We start from the raw sequence: 26,345 nt of genomic DNA, 5'->3' as shown, positions 1-26,345 counted from the left end.
TATGAATAATCTAGACTGCCTAACCTACTATCCTAATTTTCGACCTCCACACCTTCCTATCACGGGTCATGTCCTCGGTCAGTTGTAGCTACGTCATCTCATGCCTAATCACCTCACCCCAACTCTTCTTCGGCCTACCTAGCTCTACCTCTCCTAAGGCCCTCCAATGTCAACCTCGCACACCTCCTTACCAGAGTTGTGGTATTTCTTCATTCACTCCGGGGAATAAAAATGTGCTTCAAAAAGAACTTTGAATAGCTCATTATTTTGTTTAAGCACAAGAAACCATCGCCCATAATATTTTCCTGCTTCAGGAAGAAATTTCAATTATTTTACTACTTCAGGAGCAACTTTAAAATATAAAATATTAAAAATATATTCTCTTAATCATATTACCTCTTCTAGAGTTGAGTTGTAGTACATTTATATAAAGAGTGTGTTCATATTTACAAACTTTATTAATATTGTCACATTCACTTCAGGGATTGAATTAATACTATCAAAAATTCTCATCCTTCAGGAAATAGAACATAATTATTTGAACGTGCATTAACCATACCAATTGTGATGGCTTCGAACGTTTTTTAATATATTTTCTACTTTATGAGCAAATCGAGGTATGCATGTAATATAGAGAATATATTTTCTCTCTTAGTTATCTTTATTGTAACCATAGCAAGCCTAAATTATCACTTCTGGTGGTCTTAGGCATATACCACTTCTAGTGGTTAACAATATTTAGTTACAATGAGATATATGAAACATAACCAATTCTGGTGGTTGTATATTTTTTGCAACCTCTGCTGGAGTTTAAGTGGATCTAACAATATTATCCACCTTGTAATCCTTTTTAAAGATAATTAGGATGAAAATAAATACCAAAATAGGTATTGTATACGTAGCACATAACCAAGCAAGTGATGATAAAGATATTAAATCAAATATAAGCAAAAAGCTCAAATTACTTTACATAAATTTGGTCACTCCAAACATAAGTGATATCTACATTACCACTGTCAAGAATAAAAGCTCACCACTTCAAAGATATAATCTGCCTTACAATACTTAGAATAAACAAGATCTAACCACGAACATAAGAGTGTCGCCTTACATCGGAGGTGGACACTGAAATAGAAATTAAATTCGAAGTAAGTGCTCAAAATTGTAGAGTCTCATGATGATAACGTATTATAAAATAAAAACTGTAAAGTAAATAAACTGAAGACAAGTATAGAGAGAGACTAATATATTATTCGACTTCAAACTGATCTAATAGTGAACTAAAATCTCCTCTATTTTTAGAAGAAAGGAAGCAGCTGCGAGGCTTTTCGGGAAGCATCTGCAGGGCTTTTTTTGAGCTGCTTCTAAGCTGTCTGCATGAGCTGCTCGCAACCTGCCTGCTTAATAAGAAGCTGTTGTAAATCATTTCATTGAGTTGCTTGCAACCTGCCTGCATCAGCTGCTTGGAGATAAACTTCAATGAAGTACTAAATAGATATTCTTCTTCAGGAAGATTATCTACATCGGATTAATAAATGAATATCCACAATAATATTTTCATAATAAAACAAAGAAAATTGTATGGATGTAGGTTCCTTTGTGTTTTTCTTCTGAGAACAATATCTTTAGAAAAATGCTTGTGAGAAAATAAGTATGTTGGTTGTTTGAAAATACTTTCTAAGGAAACCGTTAGCTATAAAAATTTCGTCAATTTCCATAGTGAAATCAACAGTTGAATTCACATTATCGATTAATCTATTGAGCCATTTTACTAATAGTAGAATATTCTTCTTCTAGGGTGGTGCATCATTCATTTTACTTAGGATTTCAAGGTCATAGCTCCAGTTCTACAAGTTCCCTTAACACTACTAAATTCCATTGTAGAGCCAACCTAAAGATGGTAAAAGGGATGCAATGTATTTGTTTCTATAACAATGGTGTCTAAATCAGTTTGCGCGCATCTTGGCAGTTGCTTTGTTTTCGGATTGTCTCAATTGGGTCCTCCATTATTCACTTAAAAACAAACATGCATTGGAAACTCAAGATATCAGCATACATTCCATGCGACCAGGGGCGCATTTTCCATACGACATACGGGTATACATGAACCCAATAACTTTTGCCTAGACAGTGTATGTGTTAAATATTTCACTAAATATCTATAAATATTTAACTGTGAACCCAACTATTATTATAAATTTACTTAAAGTTATCATAGGAACCCATAACTTCAAATCTTGAATCTCCCTCTGCATGCGGCATTACATAATCCAGCTTCCAGTATCTAAACAACAACATACCCAGTATAATCTCACATAGTGGGGTCTGGGGAGGGTAGTGTATACGCAGACCTTACCCCTACCTTTGTGGAGGTAGAGTGGCTGTTTCTAATAGACCCTCGGCTCAGGTAAGCACATGTACCACACTAATAATAAGAAATAAGACGGGACAACACCGAAAAATTATGTAAAAGTAGCATACATAACAAGATAGTAAGATGATCGGAATATAAAAAAAATGACACGTATTCAAATAAGCCTACTACTAACCAAATGCGAGAGTATGTACTAACACTACCGGTATAAATAATCTAGACTGCCTAACCTACTATCCTAATCTTCAACCTCCACACCTTCCTATCACGGGTCATGTCCTCGGTCAGTTGTAGCTACGTCATCTCATGCCTAATCACCTCACCCCAACTCTTCTTCGGCCTACCTAGCTCTACCTTTCCTAAGGCCCTCCAATGTCAATATCGCACACCTCCTTACCGGAGCGTCTGTGCTTCTCCTCCTCGCATGTCAAAATCATCTAAGTCATGCTTCCCGCATCTTTTCCTCAATAGAGGCCATACCCACCTTGTCCCGAATAACTTCATTCTGAATCCTATCTAATCTGGTGTTCCCGCATATCCATCTCAACATCCTCATTTCTGCTACCTTTTGTCTTGTAGACGTGAGAGCTCTTGACTGGCTAACACTCAGCCCCATACAACATAGCCAGTCTGACCACCACTCGATAAAACATACCCTTAAGTTTTGGTAGTACCTTTTTGTCACACAAAACATCGGAAACAAGTCTTCATTTCATCCATCCTGCCACAATACGATGTGTGACAACTTCATCAATCTCCCCATCCCCCTTTATAATACACCCAAGGTACCTAAAACTCCCCCTCCTAGGGATGACTTGTGAATCCAGCCTCACCTCCCCTTCCACTCCCTGAGCACCACCACTAAACTTACACTCCAAGTATTCTATCTTGGTTCTGCTCAGTTTGAAACCTTTAGACTCCAGGGTCTGTCTCCACACCTCTAACCTCGAGTTAATACCGTCTCGCATCTCGTCAATCAAAATAATATCGTCTGCAAATAACATGCACCGCGACACCTCCCCTTGGAAGTGGCGACTTAGTACGTCCATCGCTAGGGCAAACAAGAAAGGGCTGAGTACCGACCCCTGATGCAACCCCATCATGACCGAAAAATGGTCCGAAACCCCTCCCACTGTCCTCACTCAGGTCTTCGCTCCCTCATACATGTCTTTAATAACCCTAATACAGGCAACATGTACCCTCTAGCCTCCAAACATCTCCACAAAATATCCCTCAGGACTTTATCGTAAGCCTTTTCTAAATCGATGAACACCATATGCAAGTCCCTCTTCATCTCCCTATATTATTCCATCAATCTCCTAACAATGTGAATGGCTTCCATAGTCGAACGTCCCAGCATAAACTCAAATTGGTTCTTAATAATAGACACCATTCTCGTCACCCTTAGCTCCGCCACTCTCTCCCACATCTTCATAGTATGACTAAGCAGCTTAATACCCCTATAGTTGTTGCAATTTTGGATATCACCCTTATTCTTTTACACAACATCCAGCGTGCTCCATCTCCACTCTTCGGACATCTTTTCTTCCTAAAAATGACATTAAATAACCTAGTAAGCCACTCCAAGCCCGTCCTGCCCACACTCTTCCAAAACTCCACCGGGATTTCACCTGGTCCGGTCACTCTGCCCCTGCTCATCTTACGCTTAGCCCCCACAACCTCCTCAACTCTAATCCGCCTGCAATACCCACAGTCGCAACGACTTTCGGAGGATCCCAAATCACCCAGAACAATGTCTTTGTTCCCATCCTCGTTCAGGGGCGTATCTATGTTAACAAATGTGGGGCACATGCAACCATCCTCTTGCCAAGTAAAAGCAGAATTTATGTACAAATTTTTAATGGTTTAGCCATAGAGAGTAGATGGCACCCATGCTCAAATTTTGGCATTGGTGCCTCCGGTCGAGACCCCATGGACACACATTAATATAATACTACGTTTTTAGTTTGTACCTCGTAGCTCTTTTTTTGTTTTAGTTCTATTTTTTTTCCTTCTTATCATTTTTTCCTTTTTATCTCCTTCTCCAAGTCTTCATGGTAAACAACAATTTAAGGAGTCAGAAATTAAACTACTTATTACTTGCATTGATATTTGTCTTATCTTGATCAACTATAAATTAATTTTATTATAAATAATTTATGTGGCAATAAGATCTAAGTCCATGATGAAACTTGTTTTAAATATTTTTATCCAAAATTATTGCATAAACATATTTGAATTTCAATCAAATTATTAAAAAATAAATTTCAAAATTTATAGGATAAAATATACTTTTCTTTTTTTGGATAAGCAAGTCACATATAAAGAACTTGTCATATGCTCTAAGAGCTTTTTGATAATTTCATTTTCTTTTAGCTATAAAATTTGCAAAGTTTCAATTTTTACAGTATTAAATTTTCATTAGTATTCTACTTTTCCTTTTTATTTTGAATTATATGCTAAAGCCTGAACATGTTTTAAGATAAACATTTTGCAATGATTGTTGGATTATAATTGATAATATTAATGAAAAACACAGATTTAGAATAGTAAGACTATAGCTTATCTCGTTGAATAATGTGCAAATTTATTACTATGTCATAAAACACTAAAAAAAAAAAATATATACATCACTTAATATTATGACAAGTATCGTGGTGCACCCATAGTCTTAAAATCCTGGATCCGCCTCTCTGTCCTCGTTTAAGAGACTATGGAAGTAAGTCTGCCATCTCCGACGGATATGCGCCTCATCCAACAAAACTCTACCTTCTTCGTCCTTGATGCACTTCACTTGGTCCAAGTCACGGGCCTTTCTCTCTCTCATCTTGGCTAGCCTAAAACAACCTCTTATCCCTGCCTTTACCCTCAAGTGGCTTCTATTTAAAATGTAATTGAACAGAATAATTGAACAAAACAGTGAAGAGACTAAAGCGGAAGAAGAGAGCTGACTCCCACATCATAAAAGAAAGAGTAAGCCCAAACTTCTTGTTGATATTAAAGGTACTTAAGCACAACGCAAAACTCATGCAGCCACTCAGTGAGCACAACGCAAAACTCATGCCAATTTTTGGAGGGGTTTTCAAGTTGAGTGCCCCCTACAATTCTAGTTCTAATCTTTGATGTTTAATAGGGATATAAGTGGAATTAACTGGTAGACTTTGTGGGTTTTTCTATGTTAATCCTTGTGAATGAAAATGATAATTTATTACTGCAGTTGGGACTAACTTTCCCTTATTAACTTTTGGAAACAGATACTCAACATCTGAAGCTATATAGGGAATTCATCCCATTTGATAATAATATGAGCCTACTGGATATTGATAAGTTTGAACAGAACAATAAAAATCGAGTAAGATTATCCAGCGGAATGCACATTGTATTCCTATAGTTGATTATATCACACTTTGTTCTTCGTTAGGAGGTTTTGAGATTTTGAAGTTTAGTGACTTTTTGCAGTAATCATATGTTTTTTTTCTAATATTAGGTTGTATGTATAAAACACCCTTAATCCAGCACTAGGGGTGACAAACGGGCAGATCGGATCAGATATGAGTGGATTGAAAACGATTAATGCAAAAATGGATAAAATATCCGACCTGCCCATATTCAATACGGATAGAAAATGTGTTAATCGGTAGATAATTATGGGTATTTATTCATGGCTTCCCGAATATGGTCATTTTTGGGAGAATTTCTAGTCCTCCATTTTTTAATCGGATAATATGGATTTCATCCTCTCTCTTTTTTTAAAAAAAAGTTCATTATCCAATTTATTTTTTAGTCAATAATATAGATGGATAATTATTTTTTTAATCTATTTTGCCACCACTATCCAGCACAGTACCAGTCATTTGACTTTGTCATTGAAGATGGATCACATGATTTGTTCACATTATAATTGGGGAGAAAATTTCAACATTTTACGAAAAATGCTACCTATAAGGGGAGCGGAGAAGAGAAAAGATAGTTATTTTTAAGATGGCTAGAATTTTAATACTTTTCTTGTATTTGTTTAACAGTAGAAAAGTATAGAGAAGCAACAAGAGTTAAAATAGGCTTTCGTATGCAATATTAAGTATTAGTAGAATACGTTCTACTAATACTTACAATAAGTCTTCTTTTAAAGTTAACTTCTACCTATAAACAAAACCAGATTAATCTCCAACTAATTTCATTCTGCCCTATTTCAAATCATGGTGTGACATTAAATTGAAGGGGAAAAAGGAAAGAAAGGGGTTTATATATTTGTACATAAAATTATTATATGGATAGGCATCTTGATTATACTTGAAATAAACAACATTCAGTAGCAATAAAATGTTTCGGAGAGAATATAAGAGGGATAGATTAAGCACTGGATTTCCCTCATCGGCTGGCACAAAGAAAAAAAAGGAGTTGGAGGGGGTATAGAAGCATGGCAAGGAGCTACATGAAACATACTTACCTGGATGGGGTCAATGGGCGATCAATAAGACCCATGGCCTAGGTTGGTGACCTTCATTGCACTTTAGAGGGGTGCTTGCCTAAGGTCGACCCAAGTGGTCGAGCCTACGTCATAATTTGTGGTAGTGGGGTCCTGCGTTCGCGCGGCCCCTACACAATTCTAAACCTAAAATTTTCTCCTCATTTGGTTTTATGTTGTCTAATGGCCTGGAATTCGCACAATGAGAGTTTTCTTTTCCGATCCCGAAACTTGCTCCGTTCGCGCGGCCCCTACACAAGTTTCGGGATCGGAGAAGCAACTAATCAAAACTTTTCGAACAGTTGCGAAAACTGCGGTGTATCATTACTATGTTTTATTTTGCTGAATGAAAATGACCAAAGTTAAATATTACAATTGTTTGTTTCATTGTTTACTCTATCTTAGAAAGTTTATTTATTCCTCGTTCCAGCTTCAGTAAAAAGTTGAAAAAATGTCATTTAGCGAAGTATATAATAGTTAAAAGGACACAATGTCTATTTTGTTGTTACCGACTGTATAGGGGTAAAACCGGGGTAACCTATACGGGGTCAAAAGAAGCAAAGACACGACTATACGGGGTCGGAATCAAAGCCGTAACGACTCATACTAAGGTCCAAACGGAGTGGTCGCCATCGGCCTTGATAAGAGATTACTTCTCCGATCCCGAAACTTGCTCCGAGACCTCGGAAGACACGATAACGGTTACCCACGACCAACCGAGGGCATCGATATCCGCACTCCATCGGATATCACGGCGCATATCTCGACTCGTATCGGTAGCGGATCAGTGATTAACGAAAAAGAAGATTTTTTACCTTTCTTAGAATTATACTAGGGGTGAAACTCCCATACTATTTAAAGAGGGTATTTTTTATTGAATCAACACATTGTAACACGCATACCAAAGCAATACAATTTCATTTGTACTGCTCTCTAGCTATAGCAAAATTGTTGCTTTACTAATCGTTGTTCATTCTCTATTGGCTCCGAACCGAGGGTCCGATCGAGGACAAAACTATTGTCCAACCCAAGTTCTAGCTGGGCCATAGCATTACAACTGGTTTGATTATTCGTTTTATCTTTTATTTATTTATCCAACATCCTCAATTACTTGTATTGAATCAATTCTTAAAACCACGCATAAATATAATTATTATCCATTTTAAGGGTAAAAAGTTTGGCGTCCACCGTGGGGCTAAGGATAATAGTGGTGGTTCGATACAAATCTCCATAACACATTCTATTTTACATTTATTTTTTAAGGTCTCAATTTCAGGTCAACTTAAAAATGTCAAACTCTTAGTCCGCTCACTTGAACGTTGAGGATGGGTCTGGCCATCATGGCGAAAACAACAATCGGGTGCCTAGCAATGAGGTGCCCCCTGCTGATCCCAATGGGGTCCCAGTCGTAGACCCAGTCGATGCTAACTCACATGTGGCCATCGACGCCAACCTTCCTACCGACCCCGAAAATAGCGTTCGCGGAGGAGCCCGACCAACGACTCAAAGAGCACACGAAGGTGAACACGACGGGGTCAGTCTATGATTGATCTTCGAAATGATGCAGGCTCAGCAGGTGACGATAGCTCAGCTGCAAAACTAAAGCCGCGCCCCCAGCAGAGTTGAACCCGAACCACCCCGGGAAAACACCCGAAGAAATTAGTAGATTACCGAAAGGCCGGGCGAAGTTGAGTCCGGTGTCAACCCTGAAGTAATGAAAATGTTAGAGGCATTAATGAAATGAGTGGAATCTAGTGAAAAGAAAATAGAGGCAAACGACAAGAAGGTAGAGACATATAATTCCCGGGTTGATCAAATACCAGGAGCGCCTCCAATATTGAAGGGCCCGAACTCCAAGAAATTTGTCCAAAAGCCTTTCCCTCCGAGCGCGGCACCAAAACCAATGCCGAAGAGGTTTCGTATGCCGGATATTCCAAAATATAATGGAACCACGGATCCAAATGAGCATATGACCTCCTACACATGCGCCATCAAAGGAAACGACTTGCAAGACGATGAAATCGAGTCAGTATTATTAAAGAAGTTTTGGGAAACTCTGTCAAAATGAGCGATGATATGGTACCACAACTTGCCCCCAAATTCCATTGATTCATTCGCTATGCTCGAAGGTACTTTTGTGAAGGCTCATGCCGGGGCCATCAAGGTCGAGACCAGAAAATTGGACCTTTTCAAGGTTAAGCAAAGGGACAACGAGATGCTCAGGGAGTTCGTCTCGAGGTTTCAAATGGAACGGATGGACCCTCCTCCAGTTGCGGATGATTGGGCCGTTTAGGCATTTACTCAGGGACTCAACCCCCGAAGCTCCTTGGCTTCACAGCAGCTGAAACAAAACTTGGTAGAATACACGATGGTAAATTAGGCCGACGTCCACAATAGGTACCGGTCAAAAATCAGAGTCGAGGATGACCAACTCGGAGCCCCTTCCCTGCCCGTTTATCCCATCAGAACCGATGACAGGCCTAAGAGAATTGTCGATCATGAATAAAGGCCGGTTCAAGATCGGTATATACCATATAGTGCATATCGAAGGGGAAATGGGCCCGGGCACAATTCTACAAGAAATGAAAAGAGAAGCGATCAAGGGCCCAATAATCGAGGCCCGATGAGCAAAAATGGTTTCGACAGGCCGCTTGAGTGGAGGGAAGCTCTAAGATTGTCAGAGTATAACTTTAACGTTGACGCAACAAGCATCGTATCGGCCATTGGACGCATCAAGGAGACCAAGTGGCCTCGATCATTGCAATCCGACCCTACCTAGAGAGACCCTAACTTGATGTGTTAGTATCATGGCACTCATGGCCACAGGACCGATGACTGCCGACAACTGAGGGAAGAAGTTGCATGATTGTTTAATAACGGGCATCTCCGGGAATTTCTGAGTGATCGACCAAAAACCACTTCAGGAACCGGGACTCCAACAAACAGGCCGACCAAGAAGAATCTCAACACGTCATCAACATGATCATTGGATGGGTCGATGTCCCTCAAGGGCCCGAGATAAAGCGCACAAAAGTATCCATCACGAGGGAGAAGCGCCCCCGAGATTATATCCCGGAGGGAGCCATTTCTTTCAGCGACAAGGATACCGAGGGCATCGTGCAGCCTCATAATGATGCACCGGTAATATCCGTACTTATAAACAAACCCCGAGTTAAGCGTGTGTTGATTTAACCTGGTAGCTCGGCCAACATCATCAGATCGAGAGACGTAGAACAGTTGGGGATACAAGATCAAGTAGTGCCGGCGGTCCGGGTGTTGAACGGATTTAACATGGAATGCGAAACTACCAAAGGAGAAATAACTTTTCCAGTAAATACCTTCGGGATGATTCAGGATACCAAATTCTACATGATCGAATAGGAAATGAGGTATAACGCCTTATTCGGAAGGCCTTAGGTTCACAACATGAGGGCAGTACCCTCGACATTACACCAGGCACTAAAGTTCCCCACATCGGGAGGAATCAAGACGGTTTATGGAGAGCAGTCGGCCACAAAAGAAATGTTTGCAGTCGACGAGGTGATTCTGTTGCCCGTGCTCTCGACATTAAAGAACATGGAGCCGACTAGGAAGCAAGAAACTAAATAGCAATCATCGATACTGGCCACGATCGAACCGGAAGAGCGAGGAGCATGCGAGGATGATGATTTCGGAGTCCTTAGGCCGTTCATCGCCCCTGATGATTCTGATGCCACCAAATCAACGGCTGAGGAGCTGGAGTAAGTCATATTGATCGAACACTTGACCGATCGGAAGGTATACCTGGGCACGCGATTAACTCCTGAGCTCAAGAAAATACTCATTAAATTCCTTATAACTAACATAGATTATTTCGCTTGGTCCCATCTTGATATGACAGGGATTCCGCCGGAGGTGACTACTCATAAGCTGAGTTTAGACTCGAAGCTCCATCCGGTTAAGCAGAAAAGGAGACCACAGTTTGAGGTCAAGCACACCTTCATTAAGCACGAGATATCTAAGCTCCTTAAAATAGGATCCATTGGGGAAGTTAAGTACCCGGACTGGCTAGCCAATGTAGTGGTAGTACCTAAAAAGGGAAATAAGCTAAGAATGTGTGTAGATTACAAAGACTTGAACAAGACATGCCCTAAGGATTATTTTCCTTTGCCTAACATCGATCGGATGATCGACGCGACGTCCGGGCATAAGCTACTCAGCTTTCTAGATGCCTATTCCGAGTACAACCAAATTCGGATGGACCCGGGCGACCAAGAATAGACTTTCTTTATCACTAAATTTGGCACCTACTATTATAATGTAATGCCATTCGGATTAAAGAACGCCAATGCCACATATAAATGCATAGTAAACCGGATGTTCGAAGAACAAATAGGAAATTCAATGGAAGTTTATATTGATGACATGTTAGTTAAGTCCTTGTGAGCAGAGGACCATTTGAAACAATTGTAGGAAACCTTTGACATATTGAAAAAATAAAATATGAAACTGAATCCAGAGAAGTGCGCATTCGGGGTCGGATCGGGATATTTCCTCGGATTCATGGTATCCAATCGGGGGATCGAGATTAATCTGACAAGATCAATGCCATAGAAGACATCACCATGGTGGATAGCGTCAAGGCTATTCAGAGGCTGACCGAGTGTATAGCCGCCCTGGGCTGGTTCATATCAAGGTCCTTGGACAAAAGCCATTGGTTCTTCTCACTGTTGAAAAACAAGAATAATTTTTCCTGGACCCCGGAATTCCAACAAGCTTTGGAAGAACTCAAACAATACCTTTCGAGTCCGCCACTACTCCACACTCCGAAGGCGGATGAGCAACTGTACCTCTACTTGGCAGTGTCCGAGGTGGCGGTAAGTGGAGTTTTGGTCCTGGAAGAGGAAGGTACGTAATTTCCTATTTACTATGTCAGTAGAACTCTAGGTGAGGCCGAAACAAAGTATCCTCACCCGGAAAAATTGGCGCTCGCTTTGCCAAGCGCCTCCAGAAAGTTAAAACCATACTTTCAATGCCACCCTATATATGTCGTAACCTCTTACCCACTAAGGAACATCATGCACAAGCCCGAGCTCTCGGGCCTAAATATTGGCCAAATGGGCCGTCAAAATCAGCGGGTATGATATCGAGTATCGACCACGAACTGCCATAAAATCTCAAATTTTGGCCGACTTTGTGGCCGACTTTACACCGGCCTTAGTGCCCGAAGTTAAAAGAGAATTATTGTTAGCCTTCGGGGCTACCTCGAGAATTTGGACCCATTTTACGAACGGCGCCTGTTATAGCTATCAAATCTCAATTACCCACTCAATACATCTCGGTCAGAGTAGTTTTGCACAATTTAGCTCCAATATCCAGCATTCCTGCAATTTTGTACATTTCATTAGTTTCGGGAACATAATTCAATGCTTTTAGACTAAAACAAAAGCTAAAAGGCGCTAATAAGTAGTCAAAATCCTCACTTATCAGCGCCTCAAACGCAAAGGGGTCCGAGGTCGGCATCGTGCTGAAGCCTCCTATGGGTAATGTAGTTAGGCAGTCTATTAGAACTGTGAAATTGACAAAAAATGAGGTAGAGTACGATGCCATGATTGCAGGTCTCGAATTGGCTAAAAGCCTTGGTGTAACGACTCGACCGGTTGTTTTGAGCTCTAGTACATCGTTTGGTGGTTTGAGGCCTTGAGTAGTTTCACTTCGGGTATTATGACTTATATGTGTGGTCGAAATTGAACTTCGAGAAGTTCGGAGTTGATTGGAAAGAAAAATCTAATTTCGGAAGCTTTAAGTTGGAAGAATTGGCTAAGGTTTGACTTTTTGAGTAAACGACCTCGGAATTTGGATTTGAAGGTTCTAATAGGTTCGTATGATGATTCGTACTTGGACGTATGTTCGGGTTGAGTATCGGATCACCCTTGAGCATTTCGGCATTTATTATGGAAAGTTAATATTTTGAAAGTTTAAGAATTTCATAGGTTTGGTTTGAAGTGGATTTTTATGTTATCAATGTCCGTTTGGAGTTCCGAGTCTTGGAGTAGCTTTGTTATATCAATTATGACTTGTGTGTAAAATTTGAGGTCAATCGGACTTGATTAGATAGGCTTCGGCATCGAATGTAGAACTTTGAAGTTCTAAAGTTCATTAAGCTTGAATTATGGTGTGATTCATGGTTTTAGCGTTGTTTGATGTGATTTGAAGGCTCGACTAAGTTTGTATTGTATTTTGGGACATGTTGGTATATTTGGTTAAGGTCCTGAGGGCCTCGGGTGAATTCAAGATGGTTAACAGATTGATTTTTGGAGTTGAGAAATGCTGAAGCTGGGCAACAGCTGGTGTGATCGCTTCTGCGGTGTCTTGGTCGCAGAAGCGAAACAGAAAGAGACAAGGCAGTGGCCGCAGATGCGATGAAATTTCTGCACCTGCGGAATCGCAGAAGCGAGAATAAAGACGCAGAAGCGGCTGGTCCGCAGATGCACGATTGGCCATCGCAGAAGCGCCTGCGCAGAAGCAAAAATTCTTCCGCAGATGTAAGGTCTAAACTGGGTAGTGTACTCCGCAGATGCGTATCTTGGCTCGTAAAAGCGAGGCCGCAGATGCGTAAATATGTCCGCAGAAGCGGAAACTGGGCAGGACATAAGGGAATCGAACTTGGTCATTTCGTCATTTTTATTTTGGATTTTTGGAGCTCGATTCTTGGGAGATTCTGAGGAGTTTTCATCATGTAACACAAGGTAAGTAATTTTCCACTTGTAGTGAGCTTAACGTAAGGTTTATATGTGGATTTAAGGGGGGAAATTTAGGAAATATTTGGAATTTTGGTAGAAAACCTAGAATTTGGTATTTTTGGATTTTGACCACAAAATTGGACATGGAATTGAGAATAAATTATATATTTGAGTTCGTGGTGTTATGGGTAAAGATTATCTTCAAAAAATTTCAAAATCCGGGCATGTGGGCCCGAGGGTTGTCTTCGTCGACTTTTCGAGCGGAGTTGAAAATTGTTTAAATTGGTTAATTATGGGTATTAAAGTATCTTTTGATTGGTTTGCACATTATTTGAATAGTTTTGGATCGACGGGCTTTGGTTTGAGGTGTTAGAGAGGCCTTTGAGCCGATTTTGGAACTTCGGAGCGAGGTAAGTCTCCTGTCTAACCTTGTGAGTGGGAAACTACTCCCTAGGTGATATTTATTGTTATATGCAACTAGTTGTGGGTGCTACGTACGCACGAGGTGACGAGAGTCTGTACGTAGCTAAAGCATATTTATTTACGGGTAGACTTAGGATCTTATTTTGTAATATTTGAATTATTTGAACTCATGTTGTTGGCTTAATTAATTGAAGTTATAATTGAAATTGATTTGGAAATAAATATATGTATACTAGGCCAAGCCTTAACACTTTGAGTTGTGGGTGAGTTATTTGAGAAACGGTAAAGATTATATTCATTTTGTACCCATGTACGGTATTGTAAATACGTACCTCGTAATTCGGTAACTTTCTTCCTTTTCTTGTGGAGTGGGCTGAATGCCTTGGCAGTATATAAATGCATATATGGATCATGCTGCACGTCCCTCGGTAGTGTACACGTTATTCTAGATCGGGCCGACCGACCATGGCAGAAAATTGTGCGTTATAACGCTATTAGTCTGAATATTCACGAGAAAAACTTTCTAATAATGCCCGGAATTTTATATGGTAATCCTTATTTATTTGGTAATGGCTCTTGACATTTTCTGAGCTGTTAAGGTAGAATATAAGATTTAGAAATTCATGTTTTAAAAGAAGTAATTGGGAGATTATGTAACTTATAGATACACCCCACTATTGTCGTATGCTTCATATCTGCTCATGTTTTATTATATTATTTTATTGGACCTTTAGTAAGTGTCGATGTTGACCCCTCGTCACTACTTCTTCAGGGTTAGTCTAGATACTTACTGACGCGTTGATTTACATACTCATGTTGCACTTGTACACTAAATGTGCAGGAACTGACAGGTTCATTGGATGATCATCTTGGTGCATAGGCACATCTGTTGAGGAGAATTTACGTGAGCTGCAACCCAGGCTATGCATCACAGTCCACCGAGTCTCCATCGTACTAATTATTTATTCTTGTCTTTTTTATATTCTAGACAGATGTTGTACTATTGTTGTGCTTCTTAGAAAAATGCTCATGCACTTGTGACACCGGGTTTTGGGGGTTCCTTCAGGTTATTCATTATTGTGGATCGTGTAAATATTTTTATTTACTCTATAAATTCTCTTTTCTACTGTTCAAGTAAGGAAAATTATGATTTCAAAATACTAAAATGAGTAATTGAATTGGTAAATCACCTTTGGCATGCGTGACGACAGCGTTAGGCGCCATCATGACCTATAGTAGATTTTGGGCCGTGACAGCTTGGTATCAGAGCATTTGGTTCACTTAGGTTTCACGAGTCATGAGCAAGTCTAGTAGATTCTTGCGGATCGGTACGGAGACATCTGTACTTATCTTCGAGAGGCTACGGGGCTGTTAGAAGCACTTCCCTTCTTGATTTCCTCATCGTGTAGTTTGATTCCAATGAGGCTTGTGCCTTTGTTTCGTTCATACTCAATCTTATATGACGTGAAGTGCTTGTTGTCAGTTGGGCGTCGGGTAGTGGTATTGGTACTGTGGACATGGTGCATGATGTTTTTCCATGCCTGTTCGGGCAGGCAAATATCATAGCCTTGCGAAAGGGTGTTATGTCGTTTCAGTTCAATATCGGTACTTCCTATGGTTTTGAGGCTATGCACAAATTGCTATGATGTTCATGCGTTGTTATCACACAGTGTTGGTGTAATGGTAGGGTGGTTGTTTATATGTCGAGACAGTGAATGACTAGAAAGGAGGATTTCTTAGTGCATGATTTAGAGGTTTAGCATTTAATTCCAGCAGAAGAAAGGCAATCCGACTATGGATGTTCAGGCTTGGTTAATGGAGTAATGAGACTTGAGATTTTTGAGCGTGGTGGAATTTTCGTTGTGATGCGGTGTCATCGTCCTTGTTTGAATGCATTACGTTTCACCGGCATTGTGGTCTTCTTTGATTTTGCCTCCGGGGCAGGGTGTTGTAAATTGGTACTTGAGAAGCGGTTATCAAAGATAGCGGTGTGTAGCGGTTCCGTGATTGGATTGGTGTTTCTAATGTTGATGGCGAGAAAGATGATCTTACAGGAGGTTTAGATTTGGTAGCGATTTATCAGTTCAGGTGCTACAGGTATGGATTGATTTGAGACAACATTTAGGCAGCAAAGTATGAGGGAAGAAAATGGCGGGAGGTGTCTCGCGGTGGTTGAAGTACTAGCAGGTCAAGTATGAAATGCAGAGGTTGAGAAGTTGCTTAAAGGAGATGGTTTGACTGAAGTGGGAGTGTTAGAGTAGCATATAGATTCTGTGGTAGGATAGCCACGTGTTTTGAGAGAGTTTAGAGTGATTTTGGGAATCGTGATGGAAGGTGGTTTGGTCTACGAATATTATTTGGGATGGTGGTTACTGTACTGAGGAAGATTGAATACGGCGGAAGATGAGGTTGTTTGGAATGAAGAGGGGTGTGAAAACTTGATTATCGTTGGGATGCAACATGACTTCGAGTTTGGAATGTGTTGTCGCATCTTTAGTTAATGTCAATGGGGAATGGATGGACTTGTATAGTTGGTAGGGCGAGCATCGGCTCAGGAGGGTTTACTGAACTCGTGGTAGTTGTAACCAGTGCAGCGCCGTTGGAAGATGTTGGTAAGGAGTTCCTCAGGTGGGTTATCTCCTGTGAGCAGGTTAGCGGTGCATGATGTTGATGAAGCTTCTGCGAAGAATGCTACTTGCTACTCGGTATGATGTCAAATATGTGATTGTGACTAATTGTTCAGAATGTTCATGAAAGGCTTAACAAAATACTTCGAGAAATTTAGGCGGATTGACAATGCGAGATCGTGGTAATTGAGGAGGAGAAATCTTGGTGGGTTCTAGGTTTATGCAATTGTAGCTTTAAGCTAAGTGGGAGAGCCCCAGCGTCTATGATTGTATCGCGTAGTTGTCGGCTTGTGCAGCTTCTGGTTATCAGTGCATTGGTAGATTATTTGTGACTAAGAAAGGGAAACATCAGGGGTAATTTGAGCAGAGAAATTGATAAATGCGTAATATATTCCGCCTTATCGATTCATGTGCAGGTTTTGGGAAGACTCCGAGTTTATGCTTCTTGTGGATGTAATGTACAAGGAAAAGAATTCAGTCGGTCGCTTCTTTGAGAGTGTGTTCATATGCTAGCAGAGCGTTAAATCTCTCTTAAAATCCCCAAAATCCGAGCTCAAAAATGATGAAAATGGTGAGAAATCACGAAGTCTTCTATTTATAGGTTCTGCCCAGACTTCTCGCACCTGCGGCTCCATTTCCGCATCTGCGGGCAAAGCCCCGCTTCTGCGGAAAAGTCACTAAAACACTGCCTCCTCTCCTGCGATCAAGTGACCGCATCTGCGCTCTTCGCGGGTGCGGGAACTATATCAGACTTGCGGTCCAAACTCGAACTTGCGCCCCTAAATCCTCTTCTGCGACCATCGCAGGTGCGGGAATGCCATTGCACTTGCGTCCTCTGCCCAGATCCTCCTTAGCCGCATCCGCGGCTCCTCCTTCGCTTCTGCAGGCTTGCACCTACGGTTCCCGCTCCGCAGGTGCGGTTACACCAGTAGCAGCAGCTTCAGCTGCAATTCCTCAACTCTTATCAAGCCATTAACCACCCGAAATCACCCCGAGGCCTCCAGGACCTCAACCAATTATACCAACATGTCCTATAACATGATACGAATTTAGTCAAACCTTCGAATCCCTCAAAACAACATCAAAACACCAAATTACACCCGGATTCAAGCCTAAAGAACTTTTAGACTTCTGAATTCCACAACAACGCTGAAACCAACCAAACCACGTCCGATTGACCTTAAATTTTATACACAAGTTATAAATGACCCCACGAACCTACTCCAACTTCCAGAAATCCAATCTGACCCCGATATCAAAATTTTCACTGCCGGCCAAAATTGCCAAAATTCCAAATTTCGCCAATTCAAGCTTAATTCTACTACGGACCTCCAAATCACATTCCGGATGCGCCCCTAAGTCCAAAATCACCTAACGGAGCTAACAGAACCATAAAAATTCAAATCCGAGGTTGTTTTCCTACAAGTCGACATCCGGTCAAATTTTTTAACTTAAGCTTCTAATTAAGAGACTAAGTGTCTCAATTCACTCCAAAATCACTCCGGACCAGAACCAACCAACCCGGTAAGACATAATACAGCTGCAAAGCACAAAAGAAGCAGAAATGGGGGAAATAGGGCTATAAATTTCGAAACGACCGGCCGAGTCGTTACATCCTCCCCCTTTTAAACAAACGTTCGTCCTCGAACGAGCATAGAGACATACCTGAAGTGGTGAAGAGATGAGGATAACAGCTGCGCATAACATGCTCGGTCTCCCAAGTCGTCTCCTCGACCTGCTGGCCCCTCCACTGAACCTTCACAGAAGCAATATTCTTTGACCTCAGCTTTCGATCCTGCCTATCTAAGATCGCCACCGGCTCCTCAACATAAGATAAATCCTTGTCCAACTGGACTGAGTTGAAATCCAACACGTGAGACGGATCACCGTGATACTTCCAGAGCATAGAAACATGGAATACTGGGTGAACTCCCACTAGACTGGGAGGTAAAGCAAGCTCATAAGCAACCTCCCTAACTCGCCGCAACAACTCAAAGGGACCGATGAACCTTGTGCTCAGCTTGCCCTTCTTCTCGAACCTCATAATGCCCTTCATAGGCAAAACCCAAAGCAAGACCCACTCCCCAACCATGAATGCAATATCGCGAACCTTCCGATCCGCATAACTCTTCTGTCTGGACTGGGCTGTGCGTAGTCTATCCTGAATCACCTTAACCTTCTCCAGAGCATCCTGAACCTCTACCCAATAATCTAGCCTCGTCCAACTTGAACCAACCCAAGGGAGACCTACATCGCCTACCATAAAGAGCCTCATACGGTGCCATCTCGATGCTCGACTGATAACTGTTGTTGTAAGAAAACTCCGCTAGAGGCAAGAACTGATCCCACGAACCCCCAAACTTCATCACACACGCACAAAGCATATCCTCTAATATCTGAATAACGCACTCGGACTGTCCATCCATCTGAGGGTGAAATGTTGTACTCAACTCCACTCGAGCCCCCAACTCATGCTGCACGGCCCTATAGAACCGTGATGTAAACTGCGTACCCCGGTCAGAGATGATACATACTGGTATGCCATGGAGCCTGACGATCTCGTGGATATACACTCAAGCCAGCTGCTCGGAAGAATAGGTAGTCATCACAGGAATGAAATGAGCTGACTTGTTCAGCTGGTCCACAATCACCCAAACTGCATCAAACTTCCGTTGAGTCCGTGGAAGCCCAATAATGAAATCCATAGTGATCTGCTCCTATTTCCACTCCAGAATCTCTAACTTCTGGAGCAATCCACCTGGTCGCTGATGCTCATACTTCACCTGCTGGCAATTTAGGCATCGAGCTACATACTTCACTATGTCCTTCTTCATTCTCCTCCACCAGTAATGTTGTCTCAAGTCCTGATACATATTTTTGGCACCCAGATGAATAGAATACCGCAAACTGTGAGCCTCTTGGAGAATCATCTCACGCAAAACATCTATATTGGGCACACAGAGCCTGCCCTACATCCTCAATGCACCGTCATCCCCAATAGTAACCTCCTTAGCATCACCGTGATGGACTGTGTCTTTAAGGACAAGCAGATGGGGGTCATCATACTGACGCTCCCTGATACGATCATAAAGTGAAGACCGAGAGACCATACAAGCCAATACTCGACTTGGCTCAGAAATATCCAATCTAACAAACTGGCTAGCTAAGGCCTGAACATCCAATGCTAGTGGCCTCGCTGCTGCTGAAAGATATGCTAAGCTCCCCAAACTCTCCGTCCAACGACTCAAGGCATCGGCCACCACATTGGCCTTCCCGGGATGGTATAAAATGGTGATATCATAGTCCTTAAGAAGCTCCAACCACCTCCGCCGATGCAAGTTAAGATCCTTTTGTTTGAACAAATGCTACAAACTCCGATGATCAGTGTAGATCTCACAATGGACCCCGTACAAATAGTGCCGCCAAATCTTCAAGGCATGAACAATAGTTGCTAACTCAAGATCATGGACAGGATAGTTCTTCTCATAGGTCTTCAACTGGTGCGAAGCATAAGCAATCACTCTACCCTCCTGCATCAGAACACACCCAATACCAATCCGCGAGGCATCACAATACACTGTGTAGGAACCAGAAGCTGATGGTAGAACTAGAACTGGAGCTGTGGTCAAAGCAGTCTTGAGCTTCTGAAAGCTCTCCTCGCACTCCTCCGACCACCTGAAAGGAGCACCATTCTGGGTCAATTTAGTCAAAGGTGATGCAATGAACAAGAAACCCTCCACGAAGCGACGATAATAGCCCGCCAACCCAAGAAAGCTCCGAATCTCCATGGCTGAGGACGATCTGGGCCAACTCTACACTGCCTTTATATTCTTTGGATCCACCTGAATACACTCACTGGACACTACGTGCCCCAAGAACGCCACTGAACTGAGCCAAAACTCACACTTGGAGAACTTTGCATAAAGCTTCTCCTCCTTCAACCGCTATAACACAATCCTTAGATGTTGGGCATGCTCCTCCTGGCTACGAGAGTACACCAGGATATCATCAATGAATACAATAATGAACAAGTAAAGATAAGGCTAAAACACACTGTTCATCAAATGCATGAATGATGTTGGGGCGTTGGTCAGCCCAAAAGACATCACAAGGAACTCATATTGGCCATATCAGGTTTTGAAAGCTATCTTAAGAATATCTAAGTCCCGAATCTTCTGCTGGTGATACCCTGACCTCAAATCAATCTTAGAGAACACCATCGCTCCCCGAAGCTGGTCAAACAAATCATCAATTTGCGACAAAGGATACTTGTTCTTGACTGTGACCTTGTTCAACTGCCTGTAATCAATGCACATTCTCATAGTACCATCCTTCTTCTTTACAAATAGAACTGCTGCACCCCAAGGTGACACGCTAGGCCGGATAAACCCCTTATCAAGGAGTTCCTGAAGTTGTTCCTTCAACTCCTTCAACTCCGTCAGTGCCATACGATACGGTGGAATAGAAATGGGCTGAGTGCCCGGCACCAAATCAATACTGAAGTCAATGTCCCTGGCAGGCGGCATACCCGGCAGGTCTGCAGGAAACGCATTTGGGAAATCACACACCATAGGAACATAATCAATAGCAGGGACCTCTACACTAACATCCCTCACAAAAACCAAATAAGATAAACAACCCTTCTCAACCATCCGCTGAGCCTTCAAGTATGAAATCACTCTACTGGGAACATAATCTATAGAACCGCTCCACTCAACTCTCAGCAACCCCGACATCGCTAATGTCACGGTCTTAGCGTGATAATCTAAAATAGCATGACACGGAGACAACCAATCCATACCCAATATCACATCAAAATCAACCATACTAAGTAACAAGAGATCCACTCTAGTCTCCAGACTCCCAATAGTCACCACACATGACTGATATACACGGTCCATAATAATAGTATCGCTCACCGGAGTAGATACATAAACAGATGAAACTAGAGACTCATAGGTCATATCCAAATAATGAGCGAAATACGAGGACACATATGAATACGTGGAACCAGGGTCAAATAATACAGAGGCATCTCTATGGCAAACTGAGACAATACCTGTAATCACAACATCTGAAGCAATGGCATTTGGTCTGGCAGGAAGAGCATAGAAATGGGTCTGGCCACCCCCTAATCTGCCTCCCCCTCTCGGGTGACCCCTAGCTGACTGGGCTCCACCCCGGGCTGGCTGAGCGGGTGGTGGAGGGGCTGGTGCTGATGACATAGACTGGATCCTCTACGGAGCAGGACCTCCCACTATACGGGGACACTCTCTTCTCATGTAACCAAACTCCCCACACTCATAGCAACTCCCCTGTGTTGGTGCAGGGGACTGAAGGGAGCCCCGAGCACCGGGATAACTGGTAGAAGGACCTGGCATAGACGAACCCTGACCCGATGGAGCACGGGACAAACTCTGCGCTGGAAGGGGACTGAGAGATGAACGGCCTTGCTGATAATTGTGAGAACCATGTCCAGATGATGCACCACGGTGAACTGGATGATCCGTCTGAGCATGTCTGAAAGGACAACCTCTACCGTGCTAGAACTGACCCCCAGAAGGAGCACCGCTAAATCCACCCTGTCCACGAGGCCTCTTGGCTTCCCTCTCAACCCTCTCCTGACTGCGAACCATCTTAATCTGATGAGCAATGTCGACAACCTTATCAAAAGTAGCACCAGGCACTCTCTCTATGATTATAAGGAATCGCAGCTAAAAAGTGAGGCCATCTATAAACCTCCTGATCCTCTCCCTATCTCTGGGAACCAACCAAATAGCATGACAGGCCAACTCCGAGAATCGCTTCTTATACTGCGTCACAGATATATCACCTTGACGAAGCTGCTCAAACTGTCTGCGCAAATCCTCTCTACGGGACTGAGGTACGAACTTCTCCAGAAAGATAACGGAGAACTGCTGCCAGGTAAGGGGCACTGCGCTGACCGGCCTACGCCTCTCGTAAGCCTCCCACCAACTGAATTCCGCCCCAGAGAACTAAAAGGTAGTGAACGAGACCCCACTGGTCTCTAGAATACCTGTTGTACGGAGTATCCTCTAACACCTATCCAAGAAGCCTTGTGCATCCTCTCCCTCGACACCACTTAAAGATGGAGGATGGATTCTCGTAAACCTCTCCAATCGATGCTGCTCATCATCAGGAATGACATGAACCACATAGTCCTGAGCAACAATAACCGGTTGGGCTGGTGGTGCCCCCGGTGTCTGGAATCCCTGTACCACCTGCTCTAGTGTGTGGGTAGTGGGAGTCTGAGCACCTCCCCCGGCTTGAGAGGTAGCTGCTGCGGCCGGAACAGAGACTGCCTGAGCAAGACTGGTACACACGGTCAGAATCTGAGCTAAGGCCTCCTGAAGGCCTAGAATCACAATAGGCACATGTGGTGCCTGAGCTGGTCCCACAGGCTCGTCCACAACTGGAGCCTGCTCCTGAACTGGGGCAACTGGTGGATCTGCAGGTGCTTTCCTAGCTGCGGTGCGAGCTACACCTCTGCCACTACCGCGACCTCGGCCTCTCGCGGCCCTGACTGGTGGTACTGGTGGCTATCCATCATGCCCCGTAGTACGCGTCCTCACCATCTGTGAGAGAATTAGAACAACAAAAATTTAGTTACCAGAATAAAAAGGTTCGCATGACAAGAATTCAAGAATGTGAAGTTTCCTAAGGGTTCTGCAGCCTCTCGAAGATAAGTACAGACGTTTCTGTACTGATCCGCAAGACTCTACTAAACCTGTTCATGACTCGTGAGACCTATGTAACCTAGGCTCTGATACCAACTTGACACGACCCAAAACCTAACCCGTCGTGATGGTGCCTATCATAATACTAGGCAAGCCGACATTTTCAAAACACTTTCAACATTTAACAGAAATGAATTAAGACGTTTAAAATAACTGGAGTTTTTCATAAAAATGGGGTAAAACCCAAAATCATAAGTGCAGAAAAATTGTCCGACATCGGGGTGTCATTGAGTCATGAGCATCTAACAACCAATCTAGAAATAGAGTCTAATACAGTCTGTGCCAAATGCCAATACAATAGAGAAGAGATAATAAGAAAGGAGAAACAAGGACTGCGGACGCCAGCAGCTACCTCGTAAGTCTCCGATAATTAGCTCGCGTATGAACTCAACGACTGCCAGAACCGTACACACCTGGATCTGCACATGAAGTGCAGGGTGTAGCATGAGTACAACTAACTCAGGAAGTAACATAAATAAATAAGGAATTGAGAAGCAGTGATGAGCTATAAAAATACAGTTCATTTCAAAAGTTTTTAGCAAAGATTGAACATGCTTTCAAATCTGGTGGTATAAGTAATATCAGTTCGAGCTCATGTAAAATAGATATGAATCTCCCAGAAATTTAACAACAACAACAGATAACAACTAAGTGCAACAATAAATAAAAGCAAGTACAGCCTCTCAAGGCAGCAATCACTCAACCCATCTCAACAGCTCATACTCTCGGCTCTCAGCCCTCAATACACACTCTCAATAGGTACATGTGCTCACTGGGGATATACAGACTCTGGAGGGGATCCTTCAGCCCAAGCGCTATATTGCTGCGGCGTGCAGCCCGATCTAATATTGTTGCGGCGTGCAACCCGATCCAAATATTGTTGCAGCGTGCAACCCAATCCAAATATTGTTGCGGCGTGCAACCCGATCCGATAATATATATATAGCCAGAAGGCTTGTTGCGGCGTGCAACCCTATCCATATACCTCACAGCTCGCAGCTCGGCACTCAAGCCCTATCTCAGTCACTAACCTCTCCAGCCCCTCGGGCTCATAGAATATCATAATAATCAGCCCAAACATAGAATACAACAAGTATCAACTAGAAATGAGAGGGAACGGAGATATAACACACGCGTAAGACTGTGACCGAGTACAAGACAACAATTAGCAGTCAATTCAACAAGTATACGACCGCTGCGAGTCCCAACAGTGATATCATATGGCCTAAACATGATTTCTAACATGAAAGGCAATCAATTGCTCAAAGACAAGGAAAAAACAAGTAATAACAATGGCTATTCGACTTTACAGTCTCATGGGACGGACCTAGTCAAAATCCCTCATGGTGCACGCTCACACGCCCGTCACCTAGCATGTGCGTCACCTCCCAATATTCACATCATACCAATTCTCGGGATTTCATACCCTCAAAACCAGATTTAAGACTGTTACTTACCTCAACCGTGCAGAAATCCTACTCCGAAATGTCTTTGCCTCTCGAATCGGCCTCCAAATGCCCCGAATCTAGCTACAAACAGTACGAGATAATCAATATTGGCTAAAAGGATCAATTCCACAAGAAAACTACTAAAATATAGTCCAAAATCTGAAATCGGCTCAACCTCCCCCCCTCCCCCCTCCGAGCCCACGTCTCGAAACCCGACCTCAATTACCACTCCAAAACCCCAAAATTCACTCTCCAATTCTCAAGCCCTAATCTCCCAAATCTCACCTCAAACACTCACCAACTAGGTGTAAAAATGAGTGGGGAAACACAATTATTGAAGATAAATAGTCACAAGGAACTTACCTCAGTGATTACTCCGAAATCTCTCTCAAAATCCCCAAAATTCGAGCTCAAAAATGATGAAAATGGTGAAAAATCATGAAGTCTTCTATTTATTGGTTCTTCCCAGACTTCTCGCACCTGTGGCTCCATTTCCGCATCTGCGGAGCCGCATCTGTTGGCAAAGCCCAGCTTATGTGGAAAAATCACTAAAATACTGCCTCCGCTCCTGCGATCAAGTGACCGCATTTGCGCTCTTCGCGAGTGCGGGAACTACATCGCACCTGCGGGCCAGAATCGCACATGTGCCCCTAAATCCGCTTTTGCAACCATCGCAGGTGCGAGAATGCCATTGCACCTGTGTCCTTTACCCAGATCCTCCTTAGCCACATCTGCGGCTCCTCCTTCGCTTCGCGGGCTAGCACTTGTGGTTCCCACTCCACAGGTGCGGTTACACCAGTAGCAGCAGCTTCAGCTGCAATGCCTCAACTCTCATCAAGCCGTTAACCACCCGAAATCACCCCGAAGCCTTAGGGACCTCTACCAATTATACCAACAAGTCCTATAATCCGATACGAACTTAGTCGAACCTTTGAATCCCTCAAAACACCAAATTACACATGGATTCAAGACTAAAGAACTTCTAGACTTCCGAATTCCACAACGACACCGAAACCTACCAAACCACGTACGATTGACCTCACATTTTACACACAAGTCAAAAATAACACCACAAACCTACTCCAACTTCCGAAAATCCAATCCGACCCCGATATCAAAATTTCCACTTTCGGCCAAAATCGCCAAAATTTCAACTTTCGCTAATTCAAGCTTAATTCTACTGCGGACCTCCAAATCATATTCCGGACGCGCTCCTAAGTCCAAAATCACCTAACAGAGCTAATAGAACCATAAAAATTCAAATCCGAGGTCGTTTTCTTACAAGTCGATATTCGATCGACTTTTCCAACTTAAGCTTCCAATTAAGAGACTAAGTATCTCAATTAACTCCAAAACCACTCCAGACCCGAACCAACCAACCCGGTAAGACATAATACATATGCAAAGCATGAAAGAAGGAGAAATAGGGAAAGCGGGGAAACGACCAGTCGGGTCGTTATACTCCTAAACCCTTAGTTGAGGAGGCCCCAAAATTGGAACTTAAACCCTTACCATCTCATCTTCATTA

At 42.7% G+C, this 26,345-nt stretch overlaps 1 long non-coding RNA gene and 1 other non-coding gene across 2 annotated transcripts; one reads left to right on the top strand and one right to left on the bottom strand.

Annotated features, from left to right (window-relative positions):
* Nucleotides 1-944: 944 nt before the first annotated feature.
* LOC142177577 (uncharacterized) lies at nt 945-7,000 on the bottom strand. The gene is made up of 2 exons (XR_012706118.1): nt 6,822-7,000; nt 945-1,125 (listed from the first exon to the last, which is right to left on the bottom strand). It is a non-coding gene; the product is annotated as an uncharacterized LOC142177577 (long non-coding RNA).
* Nucleotides 6,814-6,974, top strand: LOC142177808 (U1 spliceosomal RNA). The gene has a single exon (XR_012706359.1). It is a non-coding gene; the product is annotated as a U1 spliceosomal RNA (small nuclear RNA).
* Nucleotides 7,001-26,345: the final 19,345 nt, after the last annotated feature.

Source organism: Nicotiana tabacum, chromosome 23 (assembly GCF_000715075.1).
Source record: "Nicotiana tabacum cultivar K326 chromosome 23, ASM71507v2, whole genome shotgun sequence".
In the NCBI taxonomy this organism is placed as follows: domain Eukaryota; kingdom Viridiplantae; phylum Streptophyta; class Magnoliopsida; order Solanales; family Solanaceae; genus Nicotiana; species Nicotiana tabacum.
Note: the sequence above shows the minus strand (reverse complement) of the source record. Positions and strands in the feature narration are given on the sequence as shown.